Consider the following 13,282-nt stretch of genomic DNA (forward strand, 5'->3'; position numbering starts at 1 on the left):
CACCGTGACCACACGGACGGGGGCCACCAGCAGAACCCCTCTGTACTCAGCAAAAGATCACACCGACAGGGGCCATCGACAGGCCCCTTCATCTCTGTCCCATCACGTCGCCACAACCCAGGGGGGGGGGGCTGCCAGCGCCCACAGGAGACCGCTCACAGAAGACGCCCACGGACCAACTGTATTCTATTTTGGCTAGAAATTGTAGTATATAGGAGGAGACAAATTGGTAATTCGGGAGCCCTCAGACCAGACACAACCCCAGGGGTCTGTTGGGCTCCACCGCTCCTTCCACCAGAGAGACTGCTGTGCTGCTTTTTATGTGAGTAAATCATGGACCCTTGGTTGGTTAAAATAGAATGTAAAGATACTTATCTTAGAAACCAGGCTTACTCATATAAAAAGGGGGCCTACAGTAAACTATGTATGTTCAAATTATGTTAACGAGTGACTGTTTTATGTACATTATTGAGGTTTGAGAATGCAAACCTGATTGTGATTTCTGTACAACAGACAGCCCTGTTAATATTCTCTGATAATCTTTTGTCCTATTCACCTTGGTCTCCTGGCTCTGATCAAATAAATGTTGAATTTGGACTATAGTTCATGGTTTGTCTGGCGTACACGTTTATTCCTCATCTGCTTAAGTCAGATGAGGAGATCAACAATTCTATCAAGTATGATCCCCTTTCTCCTCCTTCCAGTTAATCAATCTCATTTGTATTGTACTACAATAACCTCAAATTATTGTAGAAGTTCTGTGGGAATTTACCACACATGCACAGTGACACAGGAGTGATCAGGCTCCTGGTACATAACACCTCCCCCACCAAACTGGTTGCCCCAGAGGCAACCACTACACAACAACCCATAAACAAAAACAAAAAAACAACTGTGACCCATTAGTTGTCAGGGCCACTACCACAACAGCGATAACGGGTCGGCCCCTGTCGAAAACGACCACCAACCGTGTTGTATGCTCCATTTCAACAGGCCCCTCCACCGATACCGACCTGTCAAAAATAGACTGCGAACCAAAATCAATCTGAGAACTAATCTCACTGCGCTCAACAGAACAGAACACAGAAAAACAAAAACCATAGATCACTGATACCACCACCGCGCCCATATCCATCCCACCTGGCACTGGCAGTTCAGGATACTGCAAACCGTGAACATCCAGAGTAGGATGTACCGCCTCAGGTACAGCCCCACCGTCCCTGGAACATGGCAGTACGTCAGTCCCAAAAACGTCTGGAACACCATCTAAAATGGCGTCACCCAAAATAACATTGTCCTGATCAAAATCAAAATGGCTGCCACTCAACAGACCAGGTCGCGAAGGCGGCTCCTGCTCCACAGGACACAGGTAACTAGGTTGACCATCACACCTAGTGCATGGCAGAGAATCAGTGTGGACATGTGGATCAATGTCAGAATCATCAACTGTCATACTGGGCCAATCCCTGCCCACAAGTGAAACATTAGGGACAATAGAGCTACTGTGGGAAGGCTGGCAGCCTAAGTCAGGCTTAGTAGCCTCTCCAACTAGAACGATGTCACATGAATCAACAGCACCTCTCATAGCATCCTTCCCACACTCATCCTCCAATTCGTTCGTGGCCTCAGCCACCGTACAGGCTAGGAAGACCTTGAGACACTGCGCTGCCATATCATCTCCTGCCACATGCTTCTCCGGCACGCATGTCAACTCTGGTTTCACCACCGGGCCTAACACAAAGGCACAATCAAGAAAATCATTATGCAGAGGTACATTCACAGCGTGCTTTCCAAAATTCTCAACAGGTACACTTTTCAATTCAACAAAGAATGTGTCACTAAGTGTAATGTCCCAAGTCGAAGTATCAACAACATCACTTTTGTCCTTTGACATTTCCTGTGTCACAGCACACACAGGGAACACTCCTGGATGTTTCTGTGCCAGCTCATTAGGGACCTCAGAAACCACAGGAATGGGAGTTACAACTGGAGTAGCCAACACTTTGTCACCAGCCAAATCATTCCCTAGAATGAAGGACACCCCCCTTATGGGAATGTGAGAACATACCCCCACAACAACATTGCCTGATACTAAGGGAGAATTGAGCGTGACCTCATGCAAAGGTGCATCCACAAATCCACCCCCAAAGCCCCGAACAACGACACCGGAATGCAAAGAAGAGTTTTCTGAAAACGGCAAAACCCCCTCCAGAATGAGGGACTGAAAAGCACCGGTATCTCTCCAAATTGTTATAGCCTGTTTGGACTCTAGTGCATTAGTCAGGGAAACAAATCCATTCATCATAAACCTTGAGGAACCCTCAAGCTCTTTGTCCACACATTTGATACTTCCCCCATCACCATCTAACGTTGGCATAGGCGTTCTGCATATGGCTTCTACCAGAGCCACGGTTCTGACATGTTTCTGCTCAAGCACCGGGCACCCAGCAACGATATGACCAGGTTATTTACAGTAGAAACAGATAACCCCTTCTGGGAATGCACCAGCAGAACCACCCCGCCTAGGAGGTGAAGTTAACTGACCAGCAGACACAGGTTTTGGGAAACGGCCCCCCTGAACAGGACGCCTATCCCTGGACTCAACACGGTAGTCCTCCAAAAACACGGACTTGTGTGTCAACACAAACTCATCAGCGAAGACAGCAGCGTCGCCTATCTTCGATACCTTACGCTCGTTTAGATGAGTGGAAACGGTATCAGGAACACATCTTTTAAATTCCTCTAGGAGAATCAACTGTCTAAGCTGCTCTCTTGACTCTGCTTTCTGAGAAGTGCACCACCTGTCAAACAGGTTCTCCTTCTCTGTTCCAAATTCAACATAAGACTGTCCTTCCGACCTGCGATAACCTCTAAAACGCTGACGGTAGGCCTCGGGGACCAACTCATAAGCCCTCAATATGGAAGCTTTAACAAGCTCATAATCAGCGCTTTGTTCAAGGGACAGAGCAGTATAGGCTTCTTGTGCCCTACCAACTAAAACACATTGCAGCAGCAGTGTCCAGGCGGTATCAGGCCACTTCAATGTGGTTGCCACCCGTTCAAAAAGGGGAAAATATCTTTCCACGTCTTTCTCAAAAAATGGAGGCACCATCCTAATATTCCTGCCTACACCAAAACCGGAACGTGACTCTGAATGCAGAGCACCCGCCTGTAAGGCAGCATGCTTAAACTCAAGCTCCTTCTGCGCACGCTCGTGCACCAGCAACATTTGTCTCTCCTCCAGCAACATTTGTCTCTCCTTAAGCTCCCGCTCCTCTTTCCTCTCTTTAAGCTCACGCTCCTCTCTCCTCTCCTCACGCTCATGCTCTAGCTGCCTAGAGCTCTCTCTCTCCTTAAGCTCACGCTCCTCTCTCCTCTCTCTCTCCTTAAGCTCACGCTCCTCTCTCCTCTCCTCACGCTCTTGCTCTAGCTGCCTTTCCTTAAACTCCAACTCCCTAATCCTCCACTCACCCTCTGCACCAGGTAATAGCGGAGACGCGTCAGACAAAGGAAGCTCCTCCACCCTCTCCTCAAGCACCTGCTCTCTAATGAGTAACATCCTTAAAGCACTCAAGGCAGTCGGCTTCAAACGTTTCTCACTTGCAGTAAGCTCTACCCTGTAGTGTACAGCAAGTTCTAGAAGTTGTTCCTTGGAAAACTTCCCCAACATATCATGAGACGGGTGATCAACAAAGTCCTTGATGGAAGCCATCGTTACTGTACCAGTCACCACAAGCTACTCACTTTACTTTACAGTCACGAAGAACCACTAACGAACCGCGAAGAACCACTAAAGAACCACTGAAAAACCACTAAAGAACCACTGAAAAACCACTAAAGAACCACTGAAGAACCACGAAGAACCACTGAAGAAACGTGAAGAACCACTGAAGAACCACTGAAGAACCACTGAAGAATGCTAATGCCAATAATAACAACCATAAAGGGACGCAGTGGAAATGTGTGCTCTACTGAGCGCACCTTTCTAATTTGCAAAAAAAAATAAAATAAAAAACAACCACCCTGAAATAAATAGACGTGTCATACACGCAGGGTGTTAGGTGCTAACAGGTATGCTAACCAAACACTCAAACCAAACAAAACAAATACAACAAACAAATTCAAACAGGTGGCCCTTCTAACCTGATATGACTACTTATGCTTCTACATCTAAACTGCAGTCACAACCGGCCCACCACATGTCTACCCTAAGAAACACTAAATCAGGCCCTACCACACTACCTGTGTTTTCTGGCCCCCTAATCTACCTACCCTTAAGCTAATGCCCTGTAGACCTAACCATCTTCAACCACACCTGCTACCAGCCAAAGATCATATTTGACCATCCACCCGTCCAGTACATGGTATGGTACCAGACAAGTAGATGGTGCTAATCCCTTCCCTGACTGCCCCAGGAGTATGTGGTGCACAGGAAGCTAACCAACAACCAGAAAATAATGTCCCTATCTACATGTGGTGTCCACTAAACTATATATTTTAACAGCATAAGTAGTCACATCAAATTACAAACAAATAAGGCATACTCACCTGTTTGATGAAACGGCTCAAGCCCCCACGTTACATAATATGTAACGAAGACCACCCAAACCATAACACCATGACACCCCGTGTAACACAAAAAAAAAACACCAAACAAATTGCTAGGGGTAAATATCCCGGACGAGCGCCCAACTGTTACGACCCTGGCTCAAAGGCACGCAACCTATGTGCAAACCAACACCAAAACCCGTGCTTAACCTCAAAAATACTACTCTACAAGGAATTACTGGTATAACTAAAGTACAAGGATTGGAAGAATGTGACAACTCTCCCCCTAACCACAGACAGAGCTGCATGTGTGTCTGAAGGCCTGGTTTTAACCATGCCAGCAGGTAACCAATCAGCACCAATTAGCTAATTGGCAGCCCTCACCTGCATGCCCCGTGACACAGGAGTGATCAGGCCTGCATGCACAGTGACACAGGAGTAATCAGGCTCCTGGTACATAACAGTCGTAAAAGGCGCACCAAACTGGACGTACTGCCCTTGCAGCCTACTGTGAGTGCACAGGACGAGACTGTGAGAGAAACGGTCCAAAACAAGCAAGCCAAAATGAAGCGCTACACAGATGCTAAGCGTGGCGCTCGTGCACCGGTTTTTCTGGAGCGGGAGAGAGTCAGGATTAGAACACCACATCACGTCCCCAAAGCACACCCGAGATACAGTGCACCAATGACAGTGAAAAACAAGATTGGCAAAAGCACCTTTCTGCTCAGTGATGGAAATAAATGGAACGCATCCCGTCGGGCTCACACTTCGAACACTCCAGATGAGCCTGACTTAGGGATCCGCCCTGCCCTGACAGCGCTCAGCGGTCACACTCCAGCACAGTCGCGGGCAAGAAACAAGCCTAGTTGGCATCAGGACTTTGTTGCACACTGAGTGAGAACTAAGAGTAAAATTGGTTGAGCATATATAATTATATCTTGATAATGATTGAATAACCTGTGCTCCCTTTGTTTAATGATTACCTTGAGTTACCCATTTTATGATACTGACTGTTGGTTCAGTTTACTTAAGAAAGTGAAAAGCAAAACTTCTAAATTTGCACAATGCTGAGTAGCAAGTAACATTCGTTTCACAGAGAGGGGAGATGTTGTGTTCTGTAATGCATGTGAAAGCTGTACTTCCCAAGAGTCTCCACTATGGGGCATAGTTGATACAATGCCATGTTATGCCTACAGGAAGTGAGAAGAAGAGTACACGTTGCTTGATGATGAGAGAACATGCTGTACCATGCTCGTACCTTAACCTGCTTGACTAAAAGGCTAAAAGAGTAACCTGCTTCCTGAGTCTTATTACTACACCTACCTACATACAAAATTTCACGTACGTACAACATAACACAGGGAATGTCATTTATTGATGAATTAAAATGGAGGACCCTTATGTAAACAGGACGAAAGTATTTTTCTGGTCTTCATCCTTTTAGCAGTTGTTAGTATTGAGCTGTACTGTATTGTACCCATTCTGAAATCTGTTAATAAAGTTTTCAATCAATCAATCAATACATTCTTGTGGACACAACAGAGACAAGAGTGTGTTGAGCTCAGCTGAAATCCGACCCTACTGTAACATTTGAACCAGGAAGATTATGCAGGTCATGTGTCTCTTTGGAATGCATACAACCCCCCCCCCCCCATTTAAATGCAAATACTGTAGGCCAGGCAAGATCGACTAGTGCAAGCCATTTGTTTGTGACTATAAATGTCCCCACCTTCCGTGCTCTGCTGAGGAACTTGATGTTTAAATAATAATAATAATAATAATTTCAAATAATAATGTATTTGATAATTGAATAACACTTTTTAAAATGAAATTATGAATTAGCAGCAAACATCAGCTGCATGAAATATAGCTGACCAGAAACAACTAGGTCATGAAATACTTGTTGTTTGTTGTCCATCCATTATACGATTTCTTACAGTAAGAGAGATAATCGTACTGTATGTATTTTTCTTTACTGTAACTGTTGTGAAGGATCAGATTAAACCGAATATATATATTTATTTATATATATATATTTAATTGTATTTGTATATCGTTTGATATCCCCTGTATATTCCTTGTACAATATGCATTGAATATCCCCGTTTCTACTAAACAGCCCATAATAGTTTCATTCTACCATTGGACGAGAACCTGGCGCCAGGTTGCCATACCCCTAGGTCCAAGTTCAATCGTGCCACCTAACATGTTGTGGCAAACCCCCGGTTCCGCGCAGTAATATGTCGGGCGAAATACGAATGGTACTATTTGTTCATAGCGCATATATATATGGCGCAAGTAAAGTAGAACTTTCTTTTAGTCCAGTTCTTTACCCTCCAACAGAGTGACAGACGCAAAGCCTCCCCACGACGCACGTGCGGTGCAGTAAGGCCTACTTGGCCCAGAATAGGCATTGAGATATCGTGTAGATTGATAGTTGAATAGTCATAGTTTGGCACTATACCGTCGAGTTGGACGTATTCTATTAAGCTAATAATAGTCTATTTATGTATGGTGCATCGTTCGGTTAGAGTTCTAAAGTTATCAGTACCCCCATCGTTCCTGACGTTATCTGGACGCTTAACCAGGCTGGTCAGACCCCTAGTGGTGATTGCATCCGAGGAGCTCCGGGCCAAGAGCGACTGGACCTGTATATTGGATTACTCTACCCGGACGACGGCGAGCCTTCCACGGCTTGGATTATGCTTTGTGTGCTTTGATTATTCCATGGATAAAGGCCAACACTGCGGAGTGTTGGAATTACCCCTCGGAGAGGACTCCAGGTGAGACGGCGCTCTACACGTGAGGTCGCCTCACGTCTCTCCGTTGTGGACCGGCAGATACCGTTCCACAGAGGGTCCAGCTGTATTCGTCTGCGGCCCGAGGTTCTGTGGGCACCGTGTCCAAGACTTTGGATTCTCCCAAGACACCGTCGGCCAGATGGGATACCGCCAGCGGCTTCTCTAACCCCCCCTCCTACTGTCTTACAACCAGCGGGACCCCCCCCCCCCCTTAGTGTATCCAGCTATAATCATTTAAGTACCATCGCTATTGTTTTCCTAAATATTCCAGGTTGTATACTTACTCCCTGCGCAACCAGAGATTGGACATTCAATGTTGATTTACCTACGAATACTCATTTGCCATAAAAGTGCATATTTCATATTTCAAATCATAAATGTAATTAAGTGATCGTTGTATACACCCTTTGCTGTATTAAACCTTCGATTTGGTACATTTGTGTGGATTCGTTTCATCAGGTGGGAAAGTGTTCATCATACTTATATCTTGTACTGGGTGGCCAGAAGTTAAAGTACATGAGGTAGTGGTATTAAATATCATATCTAACAATACAGTCAGGGAATTGTACCCCTCAGTTACAATTGGTCCTTCGAGCCGGAGGGTAACTAGTGTAATATTAATATAGTGTTATTAATATCGAAATGGCCTATGATGAACACTCCACGAAACGATCCTCCTAACCTAGAACGCCCGCGGCGCAGACGACAGACACCTCAGTACTTAGAGGCTTACACTGTCAGTCAACTACCTAGCCTTCGACAAACGGTAAACGCGGTAAAAGTAGAAAGTAAAATTATGTCTGACCTTAACGATCAGGTTTCCCCGACCACAGAGGCCCTAGTAGGTCCTAATGTAACTGACCAAGCTCACGGTGGGGACCAGGAGGGAATTGACATGCCTTTACCCCCCGCCACTACTCAAGAAGTAGTCCCCGACCAGCCCCGGGAGGAAGAGAACCCTACAGAGAGAGAACTCTGCACGGAAGAAGAGGAGGAGAGCGCCGAGGAACTAGAGCTCCAGGACTCCCCAACGAGTACCCCCAGGAGCGGCTCACGCAGGAGCGGCTCACCTCCACAACCGCCTTCCCCCAGCGAAGCGGAGAGGATACTACAACAGGCGTTCCTCGTCAGCCTGACAGCCTCTACCGAACGCGACCGACTCCAAGCGCAGATGCTTAGCGAGCGCGAACACCTCCAAGCACAGCAACGGAGCGAAGAACAGCGCACACGTCTGGAGATGAGACGCTTCCAGACAGAAGAGAATATGGCAAGAGACCGGGCCGACGCCCAGCGTGCCGCTGCCGGTGCCCAAAGAGACGCAGAGCGCGACAGACTACAAGCGCAACTAATAGAGCAGCTGATCAAAAGGACAACACCCTCTCCCTCCGCTAGGGGCTCAAGGAACTCGTCGAGACAACAGTCAAGAGCAGCGTCACCACAACGAGCAAGCGACCCTGAACTTGACCAACAGACCGAGTCTAGACCCCCCGCAGACCCCCTTCCCATACCGGTCCAAGCGAGACCCAGCGACAAGGAAGGAGCGGCATACACTGCGGAGAAGCTAAATAAACGATTACAGGATCTGGAAGATCTGATAGAGGAAGAAGAGGGAGAAGAGGAGAACCAAGCCCGACGACAGCACAGTACTCCACCGGACCAGGAGGTCCCATACAGTCCAGGCTATACCCCCGCGGCGCTGCGCTACAGACCCCCGACTCTATTCACGGGTGAGCACGACGCACGACCAGCCCCGAGGAACAGTACCTGGACCAGCGGGCCATGGTACCCTGCCAGTACCAGCCCACAGCGAGGCGCAAGAGGGGACTCGCCCAGGAGGTCTCTCCCCCAACGCTCGCCGATGTATCAGCCATCCACGGCGTCATACAATGCCACACCGTCATTCCCAGACTTCGCCTATGAGAGTCGAGCACAGTACACGGAGCTCCGGATGTGCCTAGAGACAATGATGGTGGATGTCGCTGATGAACGCCACAAGTATGCAATATTACTGAAGCACCTGAAAGTACCGCGAGCGCACAATATAGCGCTAGCCTATGCTACCTCCTCGACCCCATACACAGCGGCCCTTGCAGCGCTGGATCAGAGATATGGACGTATATGGGATTACGTAATCCAGGAGATAAGGCATATTGACCGCCTACCCCCAGCCACAGACAATCGCTCACTAGACGACCTGTCAATCAAAGTGCAGTCCCTGGTGGGGATGCTGGGAGCGCAACGGGAGAAGGGCATGCATGAGCTATACGCCAACTCTAACGTCGAGAGGATTTTGGAGAAGCTGCCACCCGCAAGACAGGAGCGCTTTAGGCGGCAGAGGGATTACCGAGATCCCAACGGCCCCGAGCCATCCCTCCTTGATCTAGCCGACTTCCTGGCGAGAGAAGTCAGCAGCTTACGACTGGACACCTTCGGGCGGAGCACGCCAAGCTCCAGAGAGGGACCCAGGAGAATAAATGATGGAAGAAGATCGGTGACTGTCATGCAACAATCAGAGTCAATACCGAGCAGTAAGAGTCACAGCACCCCCTCGAGAAAAGAGAAGTGGAAGATAGCGTGTCCCTACTGTGAGAAAGAACACTGGCTGTCACAATGTGACTCATTCACAAAGATGAATGCAGAAGAAGTGAGTCAATGGATAAAGTCCAACCGGCGCTGTTATCGATGTGCGCAGCCCCACATGGCAGCCGAATGCCGCCTAAAGAAAAGGTGCAGCCGGTGCGATAGAGCCCATCTAGATATACTACACGATAGTAACGGAAGACGGCCTATACCTGCACCACGGAGCGGCACCAAGGCAAGTGTCATGTACATTGACCCCGCCAGCAGCAGCGGAGCCCAAGTGCTCTTAAAGGTAGTCCGAGTGACATTGAGCTACCAAGATAAAGTCATGGACACTTACGCCGTCCTTGATGACGGGTCAGAGAAGACCCTTCTGCTCGCCTCCGCTGCGACCCAGCTGGGACTGCGGGGGAGCAAGAACGAAATGACGATTCGGACAATAAGAAGAGATTTAAAGACGATAAAGGGCGAGAATGTCTCCTTCACCATCGCAGCCAACGGGCAGCCAGAGCGACGGTACAAGATCACAAATGCTTTCACCAGCCAAGAAATAGGACTATCGCAGTGCACCTACCCTGTCACCAAGTTGATGGATAAATATGTGCACCTGCGCCAATTACCTATCCCGCTCATAGACGGCGCTACCCCGACCCTGTTGATAGGCTCCGACCATGCAGAACTCATAGTCCCGATTGACCGGGTCCATACAGGCCCCGAGGCTGTCCTGCAGCAGTCGAGACCCGCCTAGGGTGGACCCTCCAAGGCCCCCTCGCTAAATCTCTCAACCGAACAGCAGCCACTAGCTGCTTCCACTCCAGAACGACAGAAGAAGACACCACTCTCCTGCAGCATGTCGAGAGGCTATGGACCCTAGAGACAATGCCCTTTAAGAACGAAAAGAAAGATATTCGCTCTAAAGAAGACATTTACGCCATCAACCTACTCGAGCAGGGGACAAAGAGAGTCACAGTCGGCGGAGTGATGAGATACGCAACTCCACTCCTGAGGCGAGAGGGAATGCCCACCTTTCACGCAAAGAAAGACGCCACGGAGCGCTATCTACTGAACACAGAGCGGCGCCTAGCCAAAGACCCCGCTCAAGAGAGTGTGTACCGAGCTGAGATTGAGAAGCTAATCACAGCGGGACACGTAACAAAGATTGACATTAAAGAGGCCGATCAGACAACCGAATCATGGTACGTGCCGCATCACAAGGTCCATCACAACGGCAAGGATCGCATTGTGTTTAACTGCAGCTACCAGATCGGATCCCAAAATCTGAATAAAGAGCTCTTGCCCGGCCCCACACTCGGCCCCTCCCTACTAGGCGTGCTACTGCGCTTCCGCCAGGACAAGGTGGCTATAAGCGGGGATATCAAAGGGATGTTCTTGCAGGTGAGACTAGTAGAGGAGGACAAGCCTCTGCTACGGTTCCTATGGAGAGAGAAGATCGAAGATGAGAACCCATCCATCTACCAGTGGGAAGTACTCCCCTTCGGAACCACATGCAGCCCGTGCTGTGCTACCTTTGCACTACAGAAACACGTCACAGAGGACCCAGCAGCAGATGAAGAGGTCCAACACAGTGTGAAGAACAGTTTCTACGTGGACAACTGTTTACAAAGCGTCTCGACTCAAGAAGAAGCCGAGGCTCTCCTAATCAAGTTACGCGCCTCCCTAATCAAAGGCGGCTTTGATCTCAGGCAGTGGGCCAGCAGTGACCCGCACGTATTGCGCAGCCTCTCCTCCGCGGACAAGGCTGCCAGCAGCGAGACCTGGATGGCGACAATCCCAGGAGAAGCCCAAGAAATGACACTAGGACTAGTCTGGCGCTTCAAAACAGACTCGCTCCACTATAGACACAAACCCTTGGCTCCAGAGCAGGGAAGGTCGGCGGCGATACCGACCACCAGACGGAGTGTGTACAGAACACTCGCCAGACAATATGACCCGTTGGGATGTATTCTACCTTACACCACCAGGGCAAAGATGATTGTACGAACACTATGGGACAAGGACCAGGGCTGGGACGACCCAATACCCGCACACCTTGCCTCAACATGGAGAGAGTGGGAGACGGAACTCCGCTCACTCCCAGGTGTCAATATACGCCGCAGCTACTTCCCATCCACAGTGAGGCCAGAGACATGCGAGATTGAGCTACACGTCTTCAGCGACGCCTCCGAAGTAGCCTACGGATCGGTGGCCTATTTGCGTGCCCAAGAGATGGGAGGAAAGATACACACTGCTTTCATCCTGGCCCGCTCAAGAATAGCCCCACGTAAGCAACAATCTATCCCACGTCTAGAGCTCTGCGCAGCCCTCGCAGGAGCGCATTTAGCCACGTTAATCCAACGTGAACTCACCATTCCGGTGCATAGAACAATCTTGTGGTCAGATTCCATGACAGTACTCACATGGATCAAGTCTGATTCATGCAGATACAAGGTTTTCGTGGGAGTCAGAGTCACCGAGATTCAAGAATTAACAGAAGAAGCAAGCTGGCGGTATGTGGACACCAAACACAACCCAGCTGACGTCATCACCCGGGGAATGTCTCTGGATGACCTAACCCGTCGCAACATCTACAGTGACGGACCAGCATTCCTCAAGCTCCCGGAAGGAGATTGGCCTACGCCCACCCCGAGGGAAGCAAGTAACGAGGAGGCTGAGAACAAGAAACCTATGTTCTGTGGACTGAGCACTGTCGCCTCCACAGACCCCAACATAGATGACTGCATTACCCTAGAGAGTGCGCAACAAAGCACATTCCTGCGGCACCACCCAGAGATTCAGTCCACCACTGACATGTCAGCAGCTGACTACGAAGAAGCAGAACTTCTTCTACTACAATGAGCCCAGAGAGACTCGTTCCCCGATGAGCTAGACTGTCTACAGGGAGGAAACCCCGTCCCATCAGACAGCAGACTGATTCACCTGGCACCAGAGAGTGACGCCCATAATCTCATCAGAGTGGGTGGTCGCCTGCGGAGAGCCCCCGATCTACCAGATGACATTAAGCACCCGATCGTCTTGAACAGCCGACACAAGGTCACAGAGCTGATCATAAAGAAATACGACGAGGATGTACACCACGCAGGAGCAGAGAGAGTCCTCACGGAGATCGAGGGAGTATTGAACTCAAAGCCCCTCGGTTACGTCTCCAGTGATGTAGCAGATGTCGACCCAGTCACCCCCAACACACTCCTAATGGCGCGGCTGGACCCCGCGCTACCCCAGACAATGTACAGGCCTAAAGAAGCGAACGGCCGAAGAATGTGGAGGTACAGCCAAGTACTAGCTGACAAGTTTTGGAGCAGCTTCCTACTTCACTACCTACCGTCTCTACAGAC

This window comes from Notolepis coatsorum (assembly GCF_963971535.1).
Source record: "Notolepis coatsorum genome assembly, chromosome: 7".
Taxonomy (NCBI): Eukaryota; Metazoa; Chordata; class Actinopteri; order Aulopiformes; family Paralepididae; genus Notolepis; species Notolepis coatsorum.